Below are 27,704 nucleotides of genomic sequence, written 5' to 3'. Positions count from 1 at the left end.
AATAGGATCGTTCCAGGGCACGTTCCTGCTGAATGAGATATGTAGGTTGTCGTTACGAAGAATCTGAACGCAATTTATCCATGGATCCTGTGAAATGGAACGCTCTTTTTGAAAAATAGTTAACAGCGATAGAAAAATTTAACGAATACGTTGGATTTAGACGCGAAAAAAAGAGCAATGCCAAACTGTTTCCAGAGTATAAAGGGTTACGATGGAGATACTGCAGGGGCGAGTAGGCCGTGAACGTACGAAACGAACGAGAAGCTAAAAATGAGGCGTCCCCTTGTTGCCGGGCGTCTAACCACGCCTTCGAATGCATGGTCGTCCGATTGGGTGTAAATTCGACACCCAATATGCGAGTTGATCGGAACGAGTGATAAACGGAGAAGCACGTAGGATCGACTAAACGGAAAATTGCACGAAACCGTCGGTGGTCCGATGTGACGTTAGAGTTTGTTTAAAAGTGGAGCTGCTCGAACGGTGTCAACGAGTGGAAGGGGATACGAGGGGCGAACTGCCGATGGCGGAACGGTGGAAAACATGGGTACGGAGAAGGGGGAATATTGGACGTAAATGAAAAAGGGAGATGGCGAGGTGGTGACGGATAAAGGGGTAGATACAGGGTAAGAAAGAAGGCAAACACTCGAGGAGATAGAGCGAGTGAGACCGAAGGGAATACAAGAGAGTGGAAGGAGAGAAGAAAGGAGAATAGGTGTGCTTGGCGAAGAACGATAGAGAAGGTGGAAACGACCGAAGCTAAAGAAGGGCAGCGCGCGCGTGGGTGGTGAGAGTAGGTTGAAAGGAATCTTTCCGATAGAGGCTGTGTAAGCTCGTCTCACCACCACCCCGTCTCGGTGAACGGGTCGTACACGGCGCAGCGTCGAGTCTTTCGTCCGGGCATCGGTGGAAGGAAGTACCGAGTGCCCGAAAGGCGGCGTGCTTGCGCGGCACCGGTGTGTGTCCGATGTTATCTGTGGTTGCCATGGGGATGCTATTGATTGGCCGACGCGCCGACAGACGTCACGGGAGTCGCGGCGCCACTCCGACTATTGCCTGCCGCCTGCACCTCTCCTATACACTGCCACGTCCACCACCTCCACCTCCACCTCCATCTCATCTACCTCCTACTCCTCTCTCACCCCGATTCACCCTGTTTCGCCGAGCGCGGAGGGCAAACCAGCTCACCGCCCTCCGATCTACCTACTACTTACGTATCCCTCCTGCGTTTACTAGTCTACTCACATGCTACACCAAGCCCTGTTCTACGCGTTCGACCGCGCACAAACCCATCTAAACACACGAGAACCCACTCTGTACGCGTCCATCTAACTGACTCGCGGTTCCTACCCTTCTAGATGCTTTAGCTAGTCCACGCAGCCTGGTAACCCGAACTTTCACCCTGTCCCTCCCTCTGTTTAGCGTCGACATCCCTAACCCTCGACGACTGCTATACTTGTGATTAGCGATGGGATCAACTATGTAGCGATGTCGCCACCACGCTCGAATAACTGTGTATATGAAATTTCGAGTACCTCATCGGTGTTTCGCAAAAAAAACGAAACGATACTTTTAAGTATTTAGATCCGAATTCTTTATCACCGAACCTTGATCGAGCAGGTTCGAACTTTTACGAGTAGGTACTTTAATTTGCTATAAAATTTCGTTCGCCTTTTATCGACGGTACTCGAATCTCGTGAAGTAATACTTTTGTATCGGAATTTACTTGGTTTCGCGAGTACATATTGAACTTGATCGTATCACCGCGATGTTCTCGAGCCAGAGGAGCGCTTCTCTTACGACAAACAGAGAGTAATTGTGTCGTGTTGTCTGCATGTGAATAAAGGCAGACTTAAATGTCTCTCTGGCTATATAACAGCGACCAACAGACATTGGCTCGATATCAGCTGAGCGGTGACGGTACGACACACCGATTTCGATTATCTCGGCAACGATAGGGATTACGTGAGCGTTGGTCGAGCCAGAGGAGAAATTTCCAACATTTAACGTGTCGTCCCTTCGCGCCGCGGTTAACGATTACGCTTCCCTAGGAAATAATTCGCAGATTAACACTCGAACTTACGGAGGTCTGACCTCGACCGGGTTCCGACTTGTATCGTGTCGCATAACCATACTTAGCAAGTGCACGCTACCGTAGGAGAACGATCTGTACAGAATGTCCCAGTAATTAACGGGACAATGCAAATTTTTGATCGACCAGTAAAGGAACGGAATCCGATGGAGTTAGCAGTATCGTCGGATGTTGAATATTTCATTTTTGTGACTGAAATATTACCCCGATTAGATTATTATGCGTGTTTTGCAACTTATTTCGCTTTTTAATTTCTTAAACGTCAAAAAAAATTCTCATTGCTAAGTGTCGAAAAGGAATGTTATCGAAAACAGAAGCTCGTACGAAGAAATTTTATTCCACTCGCTCTCGTGGTGGTACAACGATTACTAAACCACCCTATAGCCGTAGCGAAGAAGGGTTAGCGGGCTGCGAGTAGAGAAAACCGTCAGCACGACGACTTCTACGACCGGGACCAGCCATCCTGGCGCCTAACGAGTCGTATAAAACACGGTAGCTTGCGCCCGTGCGGTAGCCGCTATGCTAGCACGCGACTTCCTTGGAACGAAGCCTTCTCTCGTCAATGAACGGAACAAAGAAGGGGCGAAGGAACGCCCTCTGCGGATGAATTCCACATAGCAAATAGCTCGATTAGAATCTATCTAATGGATCGTGATCGATCGTGGCTGCGAAGGGGGGATGGATTAAGGGGATTGATAGGCGAGTACCTGCTGTTTTAGGGTCGAATTAGCAATTTGATGTTGATTTCGCGATGACCGTATGTAGAAATATCATGTATAATTATCGTGCGTGCATAGAGCTGGTAGAGGATCGAAAGAAAAATACGAGTTCCTAGCGACGAAATCAATTTGATCGTCAAATAATTGTTTCGACAACGAAAAGATTAATACGATCGACGATTTCGAAAGGGTTTCACGCGTGGAATATAATCGCAGACCGCCAACGTTTATGCGAATTCATATTTTTATAGGTATTCCGTTTTAAACATAACGTGGCATGAAAATCAGGAAATCAGAAGAATAAACCTATTGTACACTTTCTGCGTGGTCTTCGATAGGAACGTAATATAATTATAATAAACACGTTAAGTTGATTTTCAATTTATTTATTGTTTTTCCATTCTGCCCGAGTAGTCAAACTGGGAATTGTGGAATTAATTAGAATGTTTGCAAAATGCAAGCCGGAAACTAAATGAAACGAACAAAACTCTTGTAACACAGAAGGAAGGATTTTATTAATATTTAAACGTGAAAATTATCTTTCCGTCTCCGTCGCAGTTAAAAAATACGCAATTATTAATTATGGGAATTCCAAGTATTTGAGCACTTTATCCAACGAAGCAGAATTATTATATCGCAGAAATTTTTGGTGATAATTAAAAGATTATCGAGGTAGAGCTGATAATTAAGCTCAGTTTGTTAGAATTTGTAACGACGAATTTTCCAATTTCTATTAATTAACAGATGCATTTTATTTCGTAAAAAAGAATGGCGTACAAACTTTTAATCACGTTATTTAAACGTTTCTTATTCGAATATTTTTCATTTTCATAAATTCGTTCAAAATACATCTTCTTTTTTACAAATATCGTACAATATTCGGTTAATTTCCTGGGCCATTTCACAATGTCAGTTTCTACGAAATAATCTCGCAGTCTGTCGCCCCTCGAGTTTATTTATTTCTCTGTGGTTTCATTTTGAAACTCGTTTTGATACTTTGCAGTACGCACAGTTCGGATTATATCAGACGAAAGTTTAGCTTACTTTGTAACGCTTCTACGTAAGAATAAAGATACCGATTTCATAGAACGTTTTTTCTTTTGTATCGGATTAAAAAGCTAATTATCTTCTTGCGTTGTTGCTAAAACAACAGACCTTAGTTAATTGAAAATGTTCCAAGCTTCTCCAGCCGCGCGTATGTCAAGTTAAACGTAGTAAAAACTAAATGAGTATGTGGTTTCGAATATGGAACTGTCGCGGCTATGTTCCAGCAACCATTCATTTTCCGCTCTTTAAACAAGTTTTCATTCGAGAGAACCTACGTGGTATTAGTAGAGAAATTTATAACTGTCGAATAATTCTGTTGGATTAAAATTTCTTATAAAGATTTTCATACAGTTCTAGACAAATGAATTCTGGAATTTCCAATCTGCTGCAATTAGTAAATATATTATCATCATTGAACAATTTCAACGAGGAAAATACTTTGCACTGGAAATCTCCGAGAAACGATATTAAAAATCTATCGGTCCATCCTCCTTTTATCCTTATGCGATAAAATTTTCTACGTTTACGCTTCAGCTACGGAAAAGAAAGAAGAAGAAAAAGAAACGAGAGTGGCAAACTCTGCGTATCACGTTCTCAATAAGACCATAAGAATCTCGATTTCTCTTCTATCGCAATAACAGTTGGCTTCCAAACTCTGCATACAAGCTCGCGTGTACAACACACATTTACACACAGCAGAATATTCCGCGCATCGATGTCTCGGAATTAAGATTCAGCAGACAGGGAATAGAATTTCATTATTCGACGTGCAATTAAATTGCACTCGCGGACGTCTTCCTTTGATATAATTCAGCCAGCGCAACGTTTGTCGCAATATATGCGCTCCAGAGTTCGTGTTCTATTAAAGACAAGTGTGTCAATAGGTGTTGAATTACAGTCCGTCGCGCCATGTCGTAAACCCAGATGCAGTTTCCAAGACACGACTGAGGATAAATCCTTTATATTATGTAATCGGGCCGCAGAAATATATCCGATTCGCGAATATACGTGTCCAGAGCACACAGATTGCCTCCGATTTAGAAATTAATCCTACGATATTACTGCACCTAAACGGAATTCCGTTGACGCTAAATTGGTGAACCGACTACCGTGTAGCCGTGAAAGTAAAGAGAAATAAAATTTTGGACGGTCGAATAGGTTTACTCCGCGATAGTATTTCAGGGTTTACAGCTTATGTATGTACGTGTATCGAAATCGAAGATATCGCGATAACAAGCGAGCGAACAAACCGGGATCATGTTCCTATAACCGCATCGATATCTTTGTTACAGGGAAATTCAGTTTCGGTAATATTTCATCGTTTTCACGTTCATTTACGACCTATTCGTAGCTCATCGCATCCACGCGTTTAATAATCGTGCTACGAAAGATTGGCGATTCGTTTATTTATGCATACGCCGTTACTGGCATATCCCTCGTTGTCGACGATAATATCTCGAATAAACGAGAACCAAGGAGTATCTAACTAGGATAGAAATTGGCCGATTAATTAAACGGAACAGCCTTTGCGATCGTTGATGCCCCGAGTTTTGTAAAATTTAAAAATTTATCACGTCCGAAATTGGTTTTTAAAATTAAAAAGGTTAAATACGCTTGAAAACGAAACAGTTGTTCCATTATCAATCCTCGATTCACGCGATATTAGAAAATTCCCATTGTTCTCAAGTTTGGACGAGAGTTCGCGAAATCTTTGCGGCCGTTGACGAAAAGCGAAAAGTACAACGAAAAAGAAGCAGCGAAAGATTGTGTTCGAAGCAGTAGAAGCGATGACGTTTCGCAGTTAGCGCGGATAAACTAAAGCACAGAGAGCGCATTAGCCGAGTAGCTTATGTCCTGTTCGTCGGCTGTCGCTACAACTTCGAAACAACAATTACTATTCGCATACCAAGATGTATATTTGTTGGTAGACCATCCAAACAGCCGCCGGGACGCTAATAAAACTGGTTGCAGCTGCAACCGCGGTACGAGCACGAGCGTGCAGCGAATATTGTCAGTGCGGCAATTAATAATCATTACATTAGGCGGACGGCCCTTGCGCATATTAAAGTACCCATCGCTATAAAATCTATCTGTTTACGATTCTCGTGGGGCGCGGCTACGAACCGGCAACGTTATTTCTAATTCCGTGAAAATTACATGCACCCCTACCGTGGGTATCCTAGAACCGATGCAAAATTTAACGATATCGTGTCGACGTTTGAATAACAGATAAAAATGCTTTAGCGACGGGAGTGATATTTTCTGGTAAAGTCTGGTACTCGATGGTTATTTTTTTCTTTTTCACGTACTACTGGATCAATTACTGGATCAATAAAAATTCTAATCGTATAGCGTTATTAATATTTCACGTATTTCACGTTGTGCCAGCTGTAGTGACAATAAAATTAAAATATACGAAAGAAAAAGTGGCGATTCGCATAATTTGCGCGTTTAAATAAGGTTTCCTCTTATTCGATGATATGCCACAGGAACGGCTGTAAATCTGCCTTAAGTGGGATAAGTAGAGGAGCGTGCAAAGAGTTTTAAGCGCAACGTGACGATTCTTCAATTTTTCTCGTTACATCTCTCTCGTTTTCTACTTCACACCTTCTTCACTGTAGAGCAGTGGAGCGCAAGATGGTCGTTCGAGCATAAAAGTAAAAGAGGCCGACCGAGGCGCGCGGGAAAGAATGAAACTAATTGCGGTGCCGACTACGAATGACTCTATAACGACGACTGCTTTCATTTCAGCCACCATCGCCTTCTGACGTATTCTTAATGCTATGAAAAACTTTTTATTCGCGCGATTCTAACGATGCCACCGGCAATCGTCGGAGCTGTTCCTCCATCGTCGGATATTGTCATTGTTAAGTTCACGTTGCGTCGAGGCGGTATCAACCTTCGTTTTATAGTTCTTCGTATTGTTGGACATACTTCGGTGGTAGAACTTTGGTTTAATGATATAGCTGATTTCGCCAAATAAAAACTGACATCTTGGCTCTTCGCGTTAGCAATAATTTTTTTTTATATAAATCACCATTTAGCCAACAAATGATCGTAATTGGACTATGATCGTCTATACATTTTTAGCAAATTTAAAGATACAGAGAGTACTCGTTGCAATAATCAGTGGGTGAACCAAATAACGGATGTATTTCAATTCCATTTCTATGGCAACGCAATTGCTACACGATTGTTATAAAACTCTTTCTCAATTGTCCAAACTCACTCGGCCTAATTTCGTCTTCTATCCGAGCTTAATATTCAAACATAACCAATGCATACAACTCCTCGTCCATCCATCCTTCGGATCAAGTCCAAACGAATCGATTCATTTCCCACGAAATAATCGTTTAAAAGAAAGCCTGTCCCTCCAAAGTGTTTTTCTAACCGAAATAACTTTCCGATATTTTTTACCGGATCTCGGTTAATTTATAGCCGAGTCTGAGGTCTGGCAGGAGCTTCCAATACAAGACACGGTCCCGATTCTCATGCGGGCAAAACGACAGTTCGATTCTCTGCTCCGTATGATTTAGATATCGCGTTCCTCCGACTGCCAAGTTATCCTTTTCCATATCCTCCCACGGGTTCTTCCTTTTCCCTCCTTCTTCTTTTCCTTTTTTTTTTTTTTCTTCATTTTGTTATTTGTACACCGAACCAAGTGGAGATGCTGCAACACCGGCAGCGGCAGCAACAGCGGCAGCGTCGCCGATAGTAGCAGCAGCGGCGGCAGCAGAAAATCTCAAATAAATCCTTTCGTAATCCCGCATCGCTCCTTTCAGCCAGTCCGGATTTCCACTACTCGCTTTTATGCCACCTCCGCGCCCTTCGAAAACTCTCCTCCCCGTTATCTGTTGCTATCTCTTTTCCTCCTCTTTCCTCTTCCTCCTGTCTATTCTATCCTCGCTATTCAATCTATTCCTCTGTGTCTCCTTTCCTCCCTTCTCTCTCTTATTTTTTTCCTTTCTCCTTCTCCAGCTATAGTTTCTCTCTATCTGTTTTCTCTTTCTCGATCCTCGCAGCTCGAATCTCTGGCTCGTACAGCGGCACGTAGCTCTCGCTCCCCCGTTTCGTTTACTTTTTCCGTATGGCCGTCAATAGCGACTTCCTGCACGCGGCATTCACGGCTACCGTCATTACGATATCTGGCGACGCAGACGAGCATTCGTGTTCGCTATGTTCCGGCCTGGCTCGTTGCGAAACAATTTTCGCTGCAGCTCAAGCCTGCCTCGCTTCATCCTCCATCCACCCCTTAGAATTGGATATTGTAAGGTCCTTACCGAGACTTACTCTCCGGGGACCAAGGGGGAAAAACGCGTTTATTCCACGACCTGCACGCTCCTATTTCACGTGCCGAGGCTCGAGGTCGACGAGTTTCTGGGTTAGGATCCTCGACCAGCAACCCCCTCGGTTTTGGTTAAACGATAAATTCGCTGCGAACATGAGAGGAACCAACTCCTCTGTCGAAACCAACGTGTATTACACGCCAGGCAGGAAATTAAAAAGGACTCTTACGAATCAAATGCGATGTATACGAAAGTATAATCGGGGAAATTTTTTTAGAAGAATAAGAAGAGCGGAGTACGAACGTTTTCCAGCGTTACTTCGTCTTGGTCGAGGGGGTTGCATTATCGACAATGTAGTTTCAATTGATCGCGAAAGCTTATGCTTTTCTTTGGCAAGTACACGGACGAAATTTCGCCCATCTTCATTCCTTTATATCGTTGTGCACAAAAATCGGTATGGCTTTTACGATTAATTTAATTCCGTTAAAAGTTAGAATCTCGTACGCGTATCTCTTCTCGGTTTGTCTCCAATTGTGTAAGAACGTCGACAGACCAGATTGCACAGGTTGGTCGAAAAAGAAAAAAAAAAGAAGCCGTGTTTTTAGATTCGCGTTCTGCCACTTCTATCCGGCTTACGTTGAGCCACTTTTTATGCTAGCCCTTATTCGAGGCTTATCGTGACGAGATGAATGCAATATGATATCAAAAGAGGAAGGAATTCCATAACGGAGTACACACAAGTCCGCTACAAAGAAGCTCAGGGCTCTCTCTCTCTCTCTCTCTCTCTCTCCCTGCCTCTTTCTTTCTTTCTTCACTTTCTCGAACGGCACACCCGTCTGCCTCCTTCGTCTCAACGTTTTATTGAAACCTCTCTTGGGGACCGTGTTGTATGTTTAAGACGGAATTGCTCGAATTCGATATCGGACCCCCCACCCCCACCCCCCGCCGATGTTGTCTAAGACCGAGTTCGCGATTAAATTCGCCGGTTCCGATTCGGTTCTAGGTAATGCTGTTTCGAAACGCTCACTCTCTTGGCTTATCCATCGATCGAACGCCATTTTTATCTGATTCTGTTTGCTTTCTTCGGAGAGAATGTCCGATATTAGGTGGATGGTATTTTAATGGTACTTTATGGAGGGTGCATTACGGAGCGATATCGAAAGTCTCGAGATTTCGAGATTTGGCGTACTTTACAGGAGAATAGATATATCGAAGTTTTATCGATAATATAAACAATGTGTGAACATGATAAATATTTATTAATATTCTATTATTAATATCTCGTTGCGATGTCCGAACTGTCGATACCACATACATAATACCGACTATGATCTTGATTGTTTCTTCGTAAAAACTTTCTATCGTTTCACCGTCGTTAACGAGTCGCGTGAGTGAGATCTCGAGCAAAGATTACCATCCGTCCCTTGTGAAAAGGGATCTCTTGAAGGGAAGGAATGTCTTTAACTATCCAAGACACTATATTCGAAAAGGCATAGAGAAACGAAGAAGAAAATATTCGCGAACGAAAGAATCTCTGAAACGTCAAACGAACTTTCGCATAATCTGCTATTTCCTTCAACTCGCGTGGGCGTAAATAGAATATCCGGGTAACTCGTTTCCTTGAATGTTTGATAAACGTGGACGTAATGAGCTGCAATTTCGCCGAGCGTAGTGAGCTATACTTTCGAATTATCCGAGACAGAGACTTAATTAAGGGAGAGAAGAAAAGACCTGGCTATAACCATCGAGCACAATGGTCACGTCATGTTTGAACGATAGGGAAGAAATCGATCGACGAGACGACGGAAAGAAAGCGGCCGGCCGTATTAAAGGGCGTGCGATGAAGCTTCTTCGCTTTTATCGTAAGAGACCAAAGACCGAGAAGATTTTTGATCCAGTTTAACGAACGATTAGGTCGTTCTGTCAGCTGCTTCGTATTAGTCGTTTCACTTTTTTGAAAAGTCCTCGCGAGAAGCACACTATTAATTCTTGGCGAACTTGATGCTTCCCAAATAACGAGTTAATAATTCTTATTTTTCATTACTTGTTTAAATCGAAATTACAACTTCAGTCGAATTCTAAACATCTAATTCCAGTTACAGATACGTTTTAAGCAATTCGAAAGAAATTATTTCGAATAAACGGCCAAATTTCAGCAATTTCACGATAGAATGTCGAACTACTCAAACGTTTCGAATGCTCGGCCAGCTCGTCTAGAAATACGTACTATACATAATGAATTTGAGTTTGAAACAGACCCACAAAGTACGAGTTCTAGATACCTGAAAAGCAAATTCAATCTGTTAGTCAAAACTTGGCAGTTTCAAACCGACGGATCACCTAGTTTCTATCAAAAGTGATTTCAGTTTTAATCAACGATTATGTATTTTGTAATATCGACGTTAAGGAGTACGAATTCCAAAAGGATATAAATTAACAGAAGCTTGGGGAAAAATTCAAAAACTAAAGCAATAAACCAGAGAACACACCGGCCTACACGATTCAGTATGTTAGATTCACGAGCGTTACATAACAAAACAGTCTTTTTAATTACTCCCTGAACACCACTTCAAATTCTCCACACCAGGACGATTACTCGAAGGCAATAATTCCTCGCTCGAGCAACCTATTACGACTAGAATTACGGCTAATAAAGTACGATATTTGTATAAAAAATTAAAACGTTAGATCTATGAAGAAATATATATATATATATATATATAATATGAAAAATTACAAATTGATCATATCGAGAGTTTTGATATTTAAGCGTCAAAAGTAGCTCGCACTTCGTTCTTCCTTTGTTCTTCTTCCGAAGCACTTCTCGTTCGATACCAGGGATGTACATTTTCCTCGTACCTTTACTACCGTGCTACTAGAAATGCAGTTTACTCGAGCGCAAGATACTAAAAAATTGACGAAACTACGGATAAACCGACCGATGTAAAATTTAGCCGGCTCGCACGAAGGCCCGCGGACGAGGCAGGACTGGAACGGTCAACCGGAGAATTCTGCACGAGAAAAATAACGAATTCATTCCGAAAGCGCGTCGTAAACGATTCCCGGTTCAGCCATCCGGCTGGAGAGAAGCGTCCGAAGGTTTCCTAATTTATTAAAACGTCGCAGACGCGGAATTCGAACGGACCTCGCAGAGCCATACTCTCGCACACATACACACATACACACTCATACGTAGACACGTTTCTTCTCTCTTTCTTACTTTCTCCATCGCTGTCTCGAAGTTCTTCCTCTTGCCATTTCCCCGGCTAAGGAAGACAGAGAAGAGTCCCGAGTAGTTCCTTCGTTCTGGGAACGGCGTAAAATTTTCAGCAGGTCTTGCGCGGACGAAAAGCGTACCCGGTTGGTTGTACCGAGCTCACGTCTACCATTTACACACGGCCGAATCGTATGTAAACGTGTAGCTGGCGCGTAAAACGATCCCGGTGGTCTGGTGAACGGTACGCGAAAACGAGAGTATAAGAGGAAGAAAGACAGGGGTGGTAGAGGACGGTTGGCTACGGGGATACGTGGAATAAGAATCTAAAAAGACCGAGGCGAAGACTCGACGACGAAACGACTCCCGTGGGCTTTCTCCAATCAGCCAGACTCTCGCTCCTCCGCGTTCCTATTCGGTGAAAATGCATTCCGACTCTGTATTTCTGACGTGGTAGCCTTGTATACGTGCTAACTCGCTAATGTACCGTGCTTCCCCTCAAACCTTTTCCCGAGACCACGTTTCCGCAAAGGTTAGTTGACTACCTGGATAGTCGGACAACCACTGACGGACAACTTTTATACGCTCGTATGGATTCCATTAGTAATCTTTATGCGATCTGTTAACGTACCGTGAAAACCAGGGAAAATCCCTGGAGTGTGTTAACCTTTGGTACATACGTGGTTCTTTTATACAACTTTCCAGGATATTACGTCACGCGTTAAACAGACATCTCGACTCGTTTCGAGGAACCGAAATGCTCGCCGCTGAACGTTACGGCTTAACGCGTTCTGGTCTCTCTTCTTCATTGCACTGTCGTAATATGGATAAAATGTAAACGCGTGTTCGCATATAGCACTGTGCGAATATCCGTTACCGTCTCCCTCTCAGATATTGTACATCGTGCCCTTTGACAAAATTTCTTTCAAACTTAAACGAACAGCGAACCAGAATATACATTTTGTTTAGAGCAACGTATATTTTGAAAACGTTGTTACTAAAAATATGTATGTAGGTCACATCGTTTTAATCTTGACGATTTCTATTAGTTAATCGCGAAACATCCTTTATATCGTTGGACATAAAAGCGTTATCAATTTGCATTTTTCATACAATATTTGTATCCAAAAGGCAGGTGAAATTACATAATTTCTGGAAAATTCTATTCAGGGTGTTGTCGGCTCTGACTTACGGAATTTACCTGCGGCTCTTGTTACACCCGAGCAATTTTCATTTAATAACGCTCGCGAGAACAGCAGCTTGAAAATTTTCGGACTGGTCCGGTAGCCCTTTGTGTAACCGGCTGAATCTTTGATGAAGTCCACCGAGAACGCTTCGCTTTATATTATGTTAGCCATGTTTTTTAGCTCTTTATGGGCCAACCGTAGTTGCACCTAGTATGCTTCACGCGAGGCTATTCGAATGAATTCGTGGAAAGTTGCCGCTTTGTATTACGCTATTTTTAATCTTGTTGGCAGATAATTTCATACGTCTCTTGTTTATGATTATTCGAATCACTGCGTGAATGGAACGAACCTGAACTTCGCGTCGAACCACTTTTATAACGCGTTCAAATTCCTATACATCTATTGTTGTTTGTTGTTTGTTGTCTAAATTGTTATAGTCACGATTTTATTGGGACACAAATTTTAAGTAGTAACACAAGAGGTACGATAGTCGTTCCTCACTCTCGATTCAAGCAGTATCGATTAACAAGTAGGTACTTTTACGTTCTCGTTCGTGTATTCTTTCCTCGTCCCTTACTTTTTGCGTCATTATTATTACTATCGATGACTATGTTCGTGAATATCAATGACGCCGATAAGCAATAAAGAATAATATACATGCAAGCAACGATAAATATATCACTCGCTATAAAATGTTTTATTGCTGCTATCGGAATATCCTCTGATGTGAAATGAATATGAAATCGAGGATGTATATACACGTATTTTTATCAGCAACACGTTTAATGATCATTGTGCGATAAAAATTAATTTAACGTAACCGTTTCTCTCTAACTAAGTACATTTCGTTTTTTTGTTTCAGGTAAGTGTCCAAATACGACTTCCTTTTCTTTGGATGACATTCAGTGGTTTCTGACGACGCGAAGAACGCGAGTAATTTAAACCAGGTAAAAAAGATGACCCATAAGAAATTTAGCAGTAAAACACCATAATTAACTGAGCATCGATCGTTACAGCCGCAACGGTGAGTGTTGTAGTTAAATACGAATATCCAGCCGATTCGTAATGTATCTCGTATAATATCTCTACGAGTAATTAGTAATTACACACTAGATTATTTGCCAGGTAAACACATATTTGATTAAACTGCATTCGCGGCGTATTGTAACGACCATTTCGAATTCAACGTGCTTAAATTACTACTCGAATTATGTCCCTACGCCCCCCTATGCCGAACCAGTAACTATGTATTGCAGTTCTATTCAAGTACCAATAGAACGAATCGATACTCGATGGCCTCGTGTACATCTTTGCCAATAGAGCACAACTATCGACAATGTTATTACTGCTCGGCTTCGCTGTTTCGTTAATTATCAACAATTCGGAACATTTGGATATTAAATTGTCTCACCAGCAACGTGGGTCTTTTAAATAATAGAAGGGATTTATTCACGAGTACAAGTCGCTAATTTTTTTCTTCGTTTATGATATATGCGAATTACATGCTTCTAATAATTAGCGTAATACGTTGCTATTATTATCCATAATATACTTCACTGTTCACGTTTCGACGTGATTTTATCTGCTCGAAGCGTACAACTCCTTGCGTATCTCGTTAAACGTTTAACAGAATCTTTCTCCGTTGAAAAACAATTTCAACTATTGCCAGCGATGCCAAAATACTTTGGGCTTCGGACCTAGATCTAATATAGATCTAATAAGATCTAATATAATACGTCGGCGATCGTAGTTTCGTTGGTAGTAACTTATAGTCTCGTGTCATTAATTTCTTACGACAACCAGCCGTCTATCTTTGCTCTAAATTTATCCTGATACGGTCCGTTACGTTCTTCGTTTTTCTCCGCCCCTAGCTTAGGCCATCTTCCCCATATACCGGCTCGTAACCACCTTGTAAACCATCACTATACCAAAATCGCATCACCTCTTCAATGACCCAGTGTAGCGTGTACGAAGAACGGACGGCGATGTCGCTCGTTTACTGCATACCAATTCCGCGGCCTGGTATTTTCGAGCTCGCGAATGCCGAGGAATACGCTTCACGCACGGCTACGTGATTACGCGAGATTGAATTTAAAGGAGGAAGCCGATGGAAGAGAAAGGTAGGGAGTAGGAAGACTGGGAAACAGCGAAGTCGCTTGGGAATCGATCGGTCGGGCAGCGGGACGATAGACAAAGGCTCTTTCGAGTCGGTCGAACGGAGATTGTCTCCAACTTGCACGGTCTAAGACGTTCCAGAACGATTCGAGGCATGGACAATTAGGCGATCAAGATCGATTGGAGCCATGGAAGCCGATGGATCGGATCGGTCGTTGGCAAACTTCGTGTTGACGCTTCGTGTGTTCCCTTGTCTATCGTCGTTATTGCCAATGCACGTGGATAGATTTCTCTCTCCCTCTCCTCCTCTCTCCCTCGCACACGCGCGCGCACACACACGAATTTACACACAGACAGGCACTTAGTCTCCTATTCGTGTCCTTTCGTTCGGTATATATGCCAGGCTTCTAGCGTTACTTACGGATCCGCAAACACGAGAAGGTTGATAAACTCGGTACACGACGGAGGTATTGCCGCGCAATTGACCCCGTATCCTCCTGGTATTACGCTCTATGATATTAGATTAGATTTCGCCGAAATTGGACTGGTCCCCGAACATTACGCGGACACATTAGCTGGCCCAGAGCCCGCACAGCGCCAAACTACGTCTCTTTATCTTGCCGGATATGGAGGTAGGATCTTGTCTATCGTGCCGAAGAAAATTGATACCATTTTGAGAGAAGCTTTTGAAAGTATCCTGGAGTTTCTGGTGCATCGTAGATCACTTTCGTAGGAATGGATCTTTTTTGTTGTAAAATCGTCAGATTCATCGTCGATGGTTTTAAATACTTTAAAGTATCCTAGACAAGGTACTCCTTTGCCTGCTAACCTCGTGTCCTCTCTATCGTTCGAAAGACAACGAAACGACAGAATCGAGCCACATCTCTCTGCCGAATCCTACAGAAGGGAAGACGTCGAGCAGCGACTGGAATCTCGGTCGATTTTTCCATGTGAGAAGGAGGCGAGGTAAGGCTCGCTATTCGTAATAAGACGGCTAGATGAGGCGGGCGTAGGTACCGGAAACGTCGAGGCCGCGCGTCCACGACCATCCGAAGGTTGTAAGGAGAGAAAGAGAGCGAGGACACGGTGGTGTGCGTTAGTATATACCCCAGGGGTGTGATAGTCGTACGATGTATGGTTATTGGCCGGCTGGCAGCATCGATTCTCACGACGAGGGAGCCACAGATCACCCGGAAACTGAAACTCCCTCTCCTACGCTTCCGAAACCGTAACCCCGCAGCCGCCCCTTTAGCGGGCTAGATCGCGCTTCCATCCGTCGACTAAATACTTTATTAGGAAGTTATACGGTTTTCCCTTGGTAGTTCGGATTCGAATTCAGCCACGAAACGCGATCCGATCCGTCGACCAACTGGGAATCTCTCTTTCTTTCTCTTCGTCTCTCGTCTTATGCGCGCTTCTTCGGCAGATCAGACAGCTTTTAAAACGGAGAAAGTCGAGAATTTTCCTAGTTCCTCTCCCGTTGTTGTAGATGAAGCCCGATCTTTAAGTCAAAGTGTATGGTTGCGTGAAACAAAATGCGAGCGCTTCTGCATTTAGATGGCCAATGCATGAAATAATATGCTCGTACCTAGCTTTCGATAGATCGTTCGAATTTTTAACAGAGAGGTTACAAGCTTCTGTAAAGTATAAACACACTGAATATGCCAAGTACTATATAAAACGAAGAGTATGATTGTTTTCACCAAGCAAACAGAACGTTCTCTTTAATGCCAAAGGGTATCGTTCAGTTTTCATAAAATCAATGAGTTTCTCGAGAGGAGAGGCGACCTTTTCAAAATAGAATTTTATTACACTGCCCTTTGTAGATATATAATAAAATTGTAATATCACGTTCTTACACAGAACTAACTACCATTACGGTATATTTTCTTAGAAAAATATTAACGTTCTTAGCAAGGATGGAAAGAGTATATTTTGCTGAGAAAGATTACGTTATACGCATGTTGGCCTCTACAAGAGAGAGCACGAGATTTTTCAGTAGAAATAGATTCGCACTTTGTAACTCTCATTTTGTAAATTAAGAGCTGCATCATCTTATTTGCAACGTCCTTTCGTATCTTCGTATTTTCCGACAAATTTTCTTGAAAAAGTTGAAATTAGATACCGTACGTTATTTTCCTAAATATGTCGTATTGTATTTAATATCACAAGTATGGAATAGCACTCTAAGAGAAGCCAAGATGGCGATACTACCAATAAATAAGAAGTTCCATTCCTCCACAGATCTTTCGTTGTCAAACTTGTCAAAGAATTAAACTGACAGATACATTACTAATTTTCTTTGGAAGCCGATATCAAGGTTGGTTGAACGGGGGTTCGAGCGTTCATCTTTTTCGGGCGAAAACATCTCGCAGCGAAGAATCTTTCGCAGGTTGTCCGTCAGGTCCTCGTAAATATTCATAGACGAGTGGCGAATAGAACGGAGCGCATGACAAACGATCTCAACCTTCGCCCGAATTTCATTCCTCGATACCGCGTAATTGGAAGTCACTCGGGGCAAATTGGATGCGGCGAAGATGAGTTGCTCTCGCGATTCTCGTCGACTACTTGAAATCAGAGAAAGTGAAAGATCAGGGTCCGGGTTATCCGTCTTTGTCTCGTCACGCGCTCCACACATCTATCACCCTTACAACCCGTAGAATCGCGTTATACTTTGTAAAATTGCGTTTCTTCCTTTCGATAGAGATCCGATGTGATTGCATCTATGATCGAACTTGCAGGAGTAAGTGGATTTTTAAGTATAGAATTCTTTCTTTTTCGTCTGGCTATTTTAAAACAGTCGTCCGACCACGAAAAATCCATACTCTTGCTCTTACTTTGAAGCGAATAAACGAAAAAGGCGATAGTCAATCGAGGATAGGAAAAGATTGTATTTTCAGTTTTCCAACATGGTTATGCAAAGTGATAGGAACTGCTATCTCGTTGGCAAGATCAAAATTGAAGCAGGGGTATGTACGTACGAGAGTAATACGATCACTTCGGTGGGAAGACCTACGAGATTTCAAAACTTCGAAAGCACCTGCCGTTACAGAAGTCCTATAAATTGCTGCAGTCTCGTGGAAACTGTGTTAAAATTACCATCCTCCTCCCCTCGGCCAAGATTCAATCTTCTTTATGTATCCACTCGAAATTCGTATACTTCTTGACATAAAAACTTTATAGAAACAACGAACTTGTCAGTTTCTTTTTCCTAATTCAGATTTTTTAGTTTTAGAATTTTGAGATGCCGCGAAATATCATAAGAGTGATAAAGATTAAAAGAACAACTTTGTAACACGAATATATGTTATCTGCGCAAGCTTTACAGCTTTTAGCATAAAATTAACGCGAAACAATGATTTTCCTTGGATCGTGAAACCTGACTTCTTCAATATCTTACAAACTTTGCTACAATCGACTAGAAAAATATTCACCGCGCGAAGAACACCGTCTGTGGTTGACAACCGAAACAAACTCTGAAAATTGTACGCATATTACACAATATTACGATCTCTGATTCACCATGACTTCTTCGCTTGGTTCGAGATACTTGAAAACGAAACAACAGACGAACAAAAAGATACGAAGGAGAACACGTAATAGAGCGGAAGGGAAACATCAGACAGGAATATGAAGAGCGCGGTGGAGTCGAGATGGGACGCGATAATTGCGGGAAGGATAATTTAACGGGCGGTTCTTTTCCACCTCGATCTCTCCTCGCATCCATTTCACCTCTCCCTTCTCATTTCGTGTTCCTCTTTATCGGCCATGTTGCGCTGTCGCGACACGCGGCATGGCCGCCTGGCCAACGATAAAGTCTGATCTGTCGCATTACGTCTTCCCGGATGTCTCGACGATCGTAAAGTTCAAATGGTAAACGATACAACTACCGAAAAAATGAAGCGTAAGCTTTCCGATGTTAAGGGATATACGTAAATTAATTTCATAAGAAATACAGGGATCTGCATTACAAACGCTAGAACGATTTATATTTGTAGAATTTTTAGCAAATTAACAAATTCCCATAATTCAAAATTATTTCCTAATTTCGTCTGTAAAAATCCGCGGTAACTAAAAAGAAACTATTAGAAACCTTTAAAATACCTTGCTAATCGGAAACCAGAGAGGAATCAAATTAAAATGCTAGCTGGTCATAAGGAGAAAGCCACTATCAGAAAAATAGTTTGTAGCTGAACTGCGACGAATCGAGCTTAATAATTACAAGGTCTTCGCTCGATATCGATCCCCATCACCGTGTCCACTTCTCGATACTATTTCACCTCGGCCGATCCCTTTGAATAATCGAGCGAACGTTGTTTTTCCTACCGCGCGCAACTCATTGATCCTACTGCCGGAATTTAGTAACACGCTACTCTCGCTTTGCCTCTCTGAAAATCGTGGTCATGAAAAAACGGCAACAAATAGCTGATAGGCAAATTCCGCGAGCACGGCGCTCTCCACCGGTATTTCCAGCATTTGTTTCCGTTGTTGTTCGTCGTCTGACACGGGAAGCACCGGGGGTGGCCACCCTTTCTGCTAGTAGACGGTCCACGTAGGACAGTACGGTAGTATTTATGGAAATGAACCGAGGTAGTTTGAACCCTCTTTTCGTCCAACGTTCTCCTCGCTAACCGAGTAAATCCACCAATCCTCTCCCCTCCGTCTTTTCCTCCTCTTCATCCGCCCGTTGTCTTTGTCGCGACCCCTCTTCTTCAAACTTGCTCCTTTTCGTCTCTCTAGACACGTTCCCCATCCCATTGCTTCCTCGTATCGTTTTGCTCGGTTTTTCCGGCTGTTTCTTCCTACGGGTAACCTTCTCTTTAACCACGAGTCAGCGTGTCTGTGTTTCGCAGGAGAAAATCCGAGCCCAGCTGCTGCCCCTGTTTGGCCACGTAATTACATGGAATTCATAAGTTACGAGGCAGGCACGCGTACCGCTCGCACAGTTACTTTTATTCTTCTACTATAATTCAGATGGGAAGGGCTCTCTCTTTTCCGAGAGTATTTCTTTTAAAAAATTTTGTTTAAAAAAAAAAAAGAAAAGAAATTCGAATCAACCGAACGTTTCAAGATCCTGCCTCTCGTATAGAACGTAAGTCCGCTTCCGTTCGTTTTATCCTTCTCCGTCCTCCGTCTGTTAGTCACTCGGGTGACTCGTTATCACAGTCGGTTTATTCCCGATAACACGAGCCGGCTATCTTCATTAATTGAACCTCGAGTTCCGCGAGAGAGTTTACCTTCCACGATAAATCCGCGGGATCGACGCAACGGCGAGTTTTAATGGAAACGCGAGAGCACGCCAGGCAGTTTCGGTTTAATGACCTTCGGTCAAATGAATTCGCCTGATTTTACCAAACGAGACGAGTGGTCACGAGAACGATATAATTGAATCGAATTATTATACCCTACGTTGCGGAAATCGTTTGGGAGATGATCACGTATATGCGAGCGTGCAAATGAGTCGTGTTATTTTTCTGTCGCGTTACTTTCCGCTGCCCCGCGTTAATTCAACACTACAAAAATACCGGAGGAGCACACACTGTTTACGTAATTAACCTCTCGCTGGCCTGACCATTGTTTGCGACAAATCGTGGAAATTGCGCCGCAATTTCCACGAGACCGCTCTCTACCGTTTTATTAACTAGCCCCCTCCTTCTCTCAATCTCCTCTCTCAAACCCCCACCGCTCGACCCCTGTTTCTACCACGCGTTTAAACAAATTAATTCGCTCGTTAAATTCGGTCGAATTCGTCAAGTCTCTCTTGTGAAGCGTATTATGGAATGATTCGAACAAGTTCCGCGGAGTTAGCTGCTTTCGAGGGTAGTTACTCGTTTAATCTATTCACCTTAGAGAAAAACGTTAGTCGATATTCCTTTGTTAACTGTACACGGTACAGTCGGAAACGATATGCTTTTTCGGATGGTTTTCACGAAATCAACTTCTGTGCAATCAACTTTGATTCATAAATCTATTAAAATTTTATCACTCCCATATTAGCGTATATTTTATGGCAATAAAGATGAGAGGAGAATCCATAAGAGATACAGCTATCTCTCGTATGCGTGCCTTAGAATAGATTTACAAAATTTACTTAGTTAATCTGTACGATATTCGGAATATAGTCTTCTTGACTTTGGAATAAAAGGATAGCCAAAGCTATCGCGATATATTCAAAGAGGTCGATTGGCTTTTACGATTTTTAGCTTCGAGCCGACTTAATCTTCGGCTGAGAAGACACGGACTCCGGTATATCGAATAAATTTAAATTTGAAACATGAGTCGCTGAGCAGTTTCGAGAGAGTAGCTAGTCTGGCTCAGAGGGGTAGATTTCTGGCGTGTTCTAGCGCGTAAAGGTAAATTTTCTTTTTGCTAGCTGGTACAGGGGTTCGTACAAAGAGATCGAACAGCGCTCGGATTCTGTGTAATCGAGCGCAAAAGTGCTTGAAAAGCACGATTCGATAGCAAAGAAACTTATTGCCCTTCGATTTTAATTTAATACATTTTTCAGTTCTATAAATGTAATTAGAAGCTTTCGAGAACGCTTCTTTTTTCGGCATTAATTGAAATACGGTAGAAGACAAACTATTTGCATCGTAAAAGAAGGAAGTCGGTTCTGAAACATTTTAACAATTGAAAAGGATGTACATATTTTTATACCTTTATAGTACATTACACGAGTCCACCGAAACAAAATAAAGAATGATATCGATAATTGCACGTCGTGGTCATTTATTTCTGAGACGGTCAAACAGAAATCCATTGATAGGAAAGAAAATCGCGCTTCAATTTTGGCCACAAAATGGAAAGATTCTGGATGAATTCGCCGCGCAACAAGCCGTGTCAATCACAAAACGGTGAAAGCAAAAGCGTGTTTTTGTTTAATTTTCTTCCGATCCCTTCTTTGTTCCTGTTATCAACGAAATACCAAACACGCCTCAAACACGATACGAAAAAACACGAGGAGAAAAAAGGCGGGAGAAAACAGAGAAGAGTAGCAGAGAAGCGTAAAAAGCAGAAGAATCGGAAGGATACGCTTGTAATTTAAGCACTCATAAGGGGATCGATACAGATCGCCTTGAGCTACTCTCTGCTGCTGTCTTCTCTGAGTTGACATCAGCAAATTCTGCTTGCAACCTGTTGCTCTCCCTCTCTTTCTCTCTCTTTCTCTCTTTCTCTCGCTGCCTTCCCCCCGGCACCCTCTTTGCACTCCTAATCTGTGGTAGTTTCATCCCCGAGCGAAGTCCAGAGACGTAAGTGTATCCTGCACTTTAAAATCTTGCCTTGGTATCACCTTTCATAATCCCCTTGAGGTATTCGCGTACTCGAGAGCACGAAATTTGCGGAGTGCGCTTTTAAATCTGCTTTCCCTGCTACGAAATGTACACGGAAGATGACGACAAATTTCAGACGGTGTTTCGAAGGTGGGAAATCGACGCCTGCTGTTTATCGCGATAACGTTTGACGTAACTTCGCTAGGAAGCATCGCTGTTCTTGCGTTTCTTAAACTCGCGTTCTCTTTACTTTGTACTTATTTTCTCCTAGAGAAATTTCACAAATTGATTTTATTTTACCGCGGTTTGAAATGTTCGTTCTTAACTGGTCGTTACGATATAACTAAGTTTCAACACCAATTGGAGCTAATGAAACGAAATAATCGAAAGTGCTCGATAATATTTTCAACATGATTTTTTTTATCTAAATCGTTATATTCAACAGCAAAAATTTAATTTTTGAAAGTGGACAAATAACTTTGCACGCTTTCGGAACAGGCGACATATATTTTTATATTAATCTGATGCTTTATATAACACGCGGTATATTTCCTAACCATTTTTTATCGATGTCATATAAACGCGTATGTATCGTAACGCGTTACAGACGTTAATCGAGTTGTTAAATTTTTTGAAAACATCGATCCGGCCATAAAACCATCGCGTGCAAATAAAAAGCGATAGCTGTTGTTAAAATACGTAATAAACGGAAGCAGCCTGGCAAATATTTTCACTGGTCTATGTGTTAGGGTTATGAAGTGGTGAATGGACAGAAACGAGTTACAGGCGTATGATCCGAAAACGATTTTGTACACGCCTCATTAACGTATTATACATATTTTATTTTTATACCGTGCATCTATCTTTGTGTATATTTTCTAACATCTGAAATACTCTCTTTTCAGATTATAAAATTTGTCCTTGTGCTTCCGATTTGTGAGATGAACTTGTACAACGTATCTATTGTCTAACGATAGTATTGTTCTAATGCATATTTTATACTTTGGCAAAACATCGACTTATTTTATTTGTCCATGTTTAACAACGTTACATTTAGCAAACTTTTGCATGTTTCCTCGCTGCGTGGTCCTTGGTAGGTTAAATGAAATCCTCGTCAGAGAGCAAGCAAACTTTTCCCGTAAAACCAAAGCCCGATCTTCGAGCGTTAAAAACGGTCTGCTTTGCTTCCATTGAAAGTTTCTGTTAGAAGGTGAGGAGTTGGCCTCTAATATCCGCAACCGATCGCGCCATAAAGTCGCATCCATCCTCGTGTTCCGTAGTCTCCGGCAGTTAAAGTTACGCGTACGTCGCCGCAGAAAATTTACATGTTGCAGAGACGTCGGTAGGTTGCATGTGACGGCGCTATACGTTAACTAACCGGCGACAAGTCCGGTTGACATCTGTGTGTGTGTCGCAGCCACCGGTAAAGTCCTCCGCGGCTGGCCGTTGCCGTTGCTGCCTCCAAATGGAAATGGCTATAACGCGAAGGCAATTTAACATTCATTGAAAGAAGTCTCGGTTCCACAGGGACGAGTGACGTCGGGCTTCCGTGAAACGACCGCTCGCGGAAACTGACCACCTCCCTCGTCTGTCCCTGTCTATCGCTTTCTCCGTTCCTCTTGCTCAGTCGCCGTTCGCCGCCGGGGAAGCTCGTTATTCTTCTTGACAATCGGGCACCGAGTACCGCGATAATAAGCGAGACCAGAGGAGAAATTATTGCCCCTGTTTAATACTGATTACGCGCTCGCCCTTGCGCCACTGGTGCACGCGCGAGCACACGTGGTACTTGTCATACTGTCACGAACAAGAACGAGGGCGAAGCTTGAGATTTAAGGATCCTCGAAAGATCTTGATCGCTAGAGTTTCGAGAAGCGTCTTCTTTGGGCGTGTAGTTGCCGGGGTTATAGCGATGTGGTATTCCAACGAACGATTTAGGATCCTTGGTCTCTTAATCGAAATTTATTCCTCGATTCTTCCTACTATATTTGGAATTTTCACAGTAATATTACTGATAAAACGACTCGCATCTAATTTACTTTAACAAAGATTTATTTAACAAAGAAGAAACAGCTATGCGTTTCGTTCGATAATTTTTGTTTCTGTCGCAAATATTGTCCTTTCGTGTTTCTTCGTAGATATCGCAAAGTGAATATCAAATTGAAGAAAATTTTGCATTTACTCGATCGTTTCGTAAATTAAATCCCATTCTAGAAAAGTTTCCGCTCCTCTTTCGCGACTCAAGAAATCAAGCAAAACTCTTCTGTATCGCTCGGCGTATCTCGTATCTCAGGTTTATTCAATCACTTGGCGGGCCCGGCAGAGAAAAGGTGGTATACTTTTTCTTGTTGGAAGAAACTAAAGAAGGGAATCAAGGCCGACTCGTGTAATCTCGCGAGGAACATCTGCGCGGATCTATGTCCGTTGAAAATGGAGGCATTTTAAGCCGAGGCGAACTCGTCTTTTCTGCTTGGCTCCCCTTCAAGGAATTTCAGTCGATGCAAACGTTCAATGTATATAAAGGACCAGATGTCCTGCCACCTCGACGCAATCAACTTCAAATGCCTTCTCCAGAATTCACATGCGACCGTAACAAACTCTCTCCTACTCTCTCCCTCTGCCTCCCCTTCTCTTCCTCTCTCTTCTCTTCGTTCTGATAAAAGTAGACTAGACTGGTAGACTTTCGAAGCGATAGGAACCAGAGATGACGATAGAAAGGAAGGAAATCTCTCTTCGGAACGCTCTCCAGCGAACAAAGCACCGCGATATACAACCATTTTGTTTTGTGCATGATACCTCTTGGATATCTTTGCTTCTTTCTGAGAATCTTGCTTTTATCCGCAGAATCTTCCATGGCATTTGAAAGCATTTAAGATTTATGAGTCTTTTATACAACATCTTTCACGTTATTTTCTTTCAATCGGAAAACCAACAATGAGAGAATTAACATTATTTTGTTATTAGTATTACTTTAGCTATGTATCGTAGAAGAAAATAGCACGAAGAAATTGACTTTTCAAAGCTAATACGCAATAAGAATGTTTAGTTGCATTTTAAATATTTATAGTTTGTAGAATTTGGACTGGATGTGGCTAGAATCAGTTAGACCGATGGTGAGTAACGTCTTAAATCCAGAATGCGAAGAAAATGGAGATTATGGTTTAGAATGGTTCGAGCGTGGTTTTATAAATTCCTTGCTTCTCTTAAACCGGAATAATTCGAACTACGGACGAGGATAAAAACGCGATAGCTCGAGCAGTCCAAGATTGCCTCGAGTAAGTATCTCTGGCGAAGTTAATTCTCCTTCAGAATACGCAAACGGAATTTTAGACAGCATTCGTTGCGCCAAGTTTAGTTTTTGCGTTTTACATGCGCGTCGGCGCATCGTATACAAAATTCTTAGCGGAAGGGCAAACCAAAATAAATTTCAAACAATCTTCGTCCAAATTCTGTATTTCGCGTTTTAGAAAGATTACGTTACGAGAAACGTTGAAAAGTATCGTTCCCATATACCAACTTGCAAAGATATTTGAACGCCGATCACAAAATACCTTTATGTCCAAATTGTACGTGTTATAGAAAACACTTTGAAATTTCATTTGTATCGTAACGAGATTACGATTGTCATGATTATATCGGACAAGTTTGAAGCCACGCTGAAAATGTACGTGGAAACTACAAGATATTTACTGCAAATATATATTTGCTACAAAATATACGCTTGTACTAAATATCTTGTAATTGCTATGTATATTTCCGGATTCGTTTCAAACTTTACGATATAAAAACATAATAGCGTCGTAAAAGTAATAAATCTCCTAGCGTTGCTAATAGTATTTTAGAATGTTTACATTCGTTAAAGATGTCTACAAGCGTTCGAGTACTTTATAATTTATATTTTTGCTTCTAACAAAGTCTCGCTATTTAACGAAGAAAGCCGAGATACGACGGAAAACGGAATTTCGACGAATTCAGACGATCGACGATATTTCTTTCGTGAGAGGTAGTCGAGCACCAGATGTCCTACTAGCTCGGTCGCGATCTACTTCGAATGCATCCCCACGAATTCACATGCGGACGTGCCTCATGCAAATGTCTTTCTTATCCGTGGCATTCGCGAAAGAAGAGGCTGCGCGCCGTGGCGTTCATTAAAGTTATTAGTTTTGCAAGACTCTCAGCTCGACTCGTTCCGGTATTCTCAAAGGGTTGCGGCGCGCGCGCGTTTCGTGAATATTTCATGCGGATAGCGGTCTAGAAAAACCGATTTAACCACATATCAAAGGGGGACCAGCTTGGGAATCGAAAACGCCTTTTGCGTTCGCCGCGCCAACACGACCTGACTTTTCTCGGATTCGAACGGCTGAGCGAAATTTGCGACCGGCTATGCGTCGAGAAATGGGAGATTCGATGCTAACCCTAATTCGATTCGCATCTTGTGCAACCGTAAATTATGGATTTCACGAAATTCTGTTTCTATAGGGTTTCAGAGATATTGGAGAATTCCTGTAATTCTCTCGAGCGAATTCGAATTGGATTTATTTGGATTTGTTTACTTTTCGGAGAAACAAATTTATAGATTCAGATGGATGTCGATTGATTTTATTTCGAAGATAAGAGAGTATTTTTTTATAATTCGACGCTTTCATGTGTCGAATCAAGGAAGATTTATTAATTGGTGAAATATTTCAGGATAAACGCCAGGAGCTATTTATTTCCGGAACAATGTTTTCTAAAGTAAAATTTCTTTCCGTGTTCTTGATTCTTTTTACCTGTTACACGTCACCTTCTGTATTTACTGAAACGTACAACTTTTTATTAAATTGCATAATACCCTCTTCCCGGCTTCGTCGCAACTCACTCGTTACATTCTCCAAGTTTTCTTCCGACAAACTCGCGACTCTTTCCAACTCTGACATTCAATTCTAGCTCGTACAGATCGTCCGAAACTTACCATGTTTAAAGGTCTTCAGAAAGTTATTTTCGAATACTCACGCTCTTCCCTCGAACATCCTTCTCGCCGAATGATCGATCCTTGCAATTGCAACTTCGCTAAAAAATAATCAATCTCTTTTAAGCTTGCTACGCGAATAGCAGCAAATGTCGGATTCTCGTAAATGTAAAGAATATATTTTTACGCTCGGTAGGGAAACTGCATCCTCGACAACCTCGGTAAAATTCCACTCTTAAATATCTTTCCTCTGAACGTTTACTTTTATAAAAAGAAATCTCTACTATAGCGAAAGAACTGTTAGATATTTTAGACTTTTCTCTCTCCCATTTGCAACAATAATTTAAAAAAAAAAGCTCGGATCGGTGGCAGCGTAACTTTCTACGCGGCACGACGGAAATCCAGTAATTAGAAATTATTCATTTCGGTTCTCGCGCGGCTTCGTATGATAATGTAATCCAGTCCGCGGGGATGGGGATGGGGTAGGGTGCGAGCGGAATAAAGGCGCGCAATCTGCCACGAATCCGGCAGTCTTTATTCAAATTTCGCGTCACTCGATTAAGCAGTCGATTTGCTCTGGATTTGCTTTCGCAAGAACTTCACCGGCTGTGACTTCGACCACGTGCAAATTCGCAGGGATCTACTCTAATAGCTCGCGCTTAGGCGCGCGCGCGCCGTTTGATGGAAAGGAACAGGAGACAGAGGGAAAGAAGAGGGTTGGAAACGGAAAGGGGTTTGGAAGAGACGGGGGTGGATCGTACGGTAAACTTACGGAAGGTAGCCTTTCCACTACGATCCTCCTGTACACCACCCCACAGGTTTCAGAAGAGC

General features: G+C 42.2%; 2 protein-coding genes across 18 annotated transcripts in view; both read left to right on the top strand.

Annotated features, from left to right (window-relative positions):
* The window catches only part of LOC126920489 (mitochondrial basic amino acids transporter-like), a 154,174-nt gene that overhangs the window by 17,246 nt on the left and 109,224 nt on the right, over positions 1-27,704 (top strand). The gene's annotated exons all lie outside the window — the stretch shown is intronic.
* LOC126920482 (probable serine/threonine-protein kinase yakA) overlaps positions 1-27,704 on the top strand; it is a 383,981-nt gene that overhangs the window by 296,849 nt on the left and 59,428 nt on the right. Inside the window, exon 1 of one of the 17 annotated variants that reach the window (XM_050730937.1) lies at positions 13,495-13,566. The exons of the other annotated variants lie outside the window; for them this stretch is intronic. The gene's annotated coding sequence lies outside the window, so the exon portion shown is untranslated. Of the gene's footprint in view, positions 1-13,494; positions 13,567-27,704 lie in introns of those variants that run through there. 17 annotated transcript variants of the gene reach the window in all.

The sequence above is a fragment of the Bombus affinis genome, chromosome 9 (assembly GCF_024516045.1).
Source record: "Bombus affinis isolate iyBomAffi1 chromosome 9, iyBomAffi1.2, whole genome shotgun sequence".
NCBI classification, from domain to species: Eukaryota; Metazoa; Arthropoda; class Insecta; order Hymenoptera; family Apidae; genus Bombus; species Bombus affinis.
Note: the sequence above shows the minus strand (reverse complement) of the source record. Positions and strands in the feature narration are given on the sequence as shown.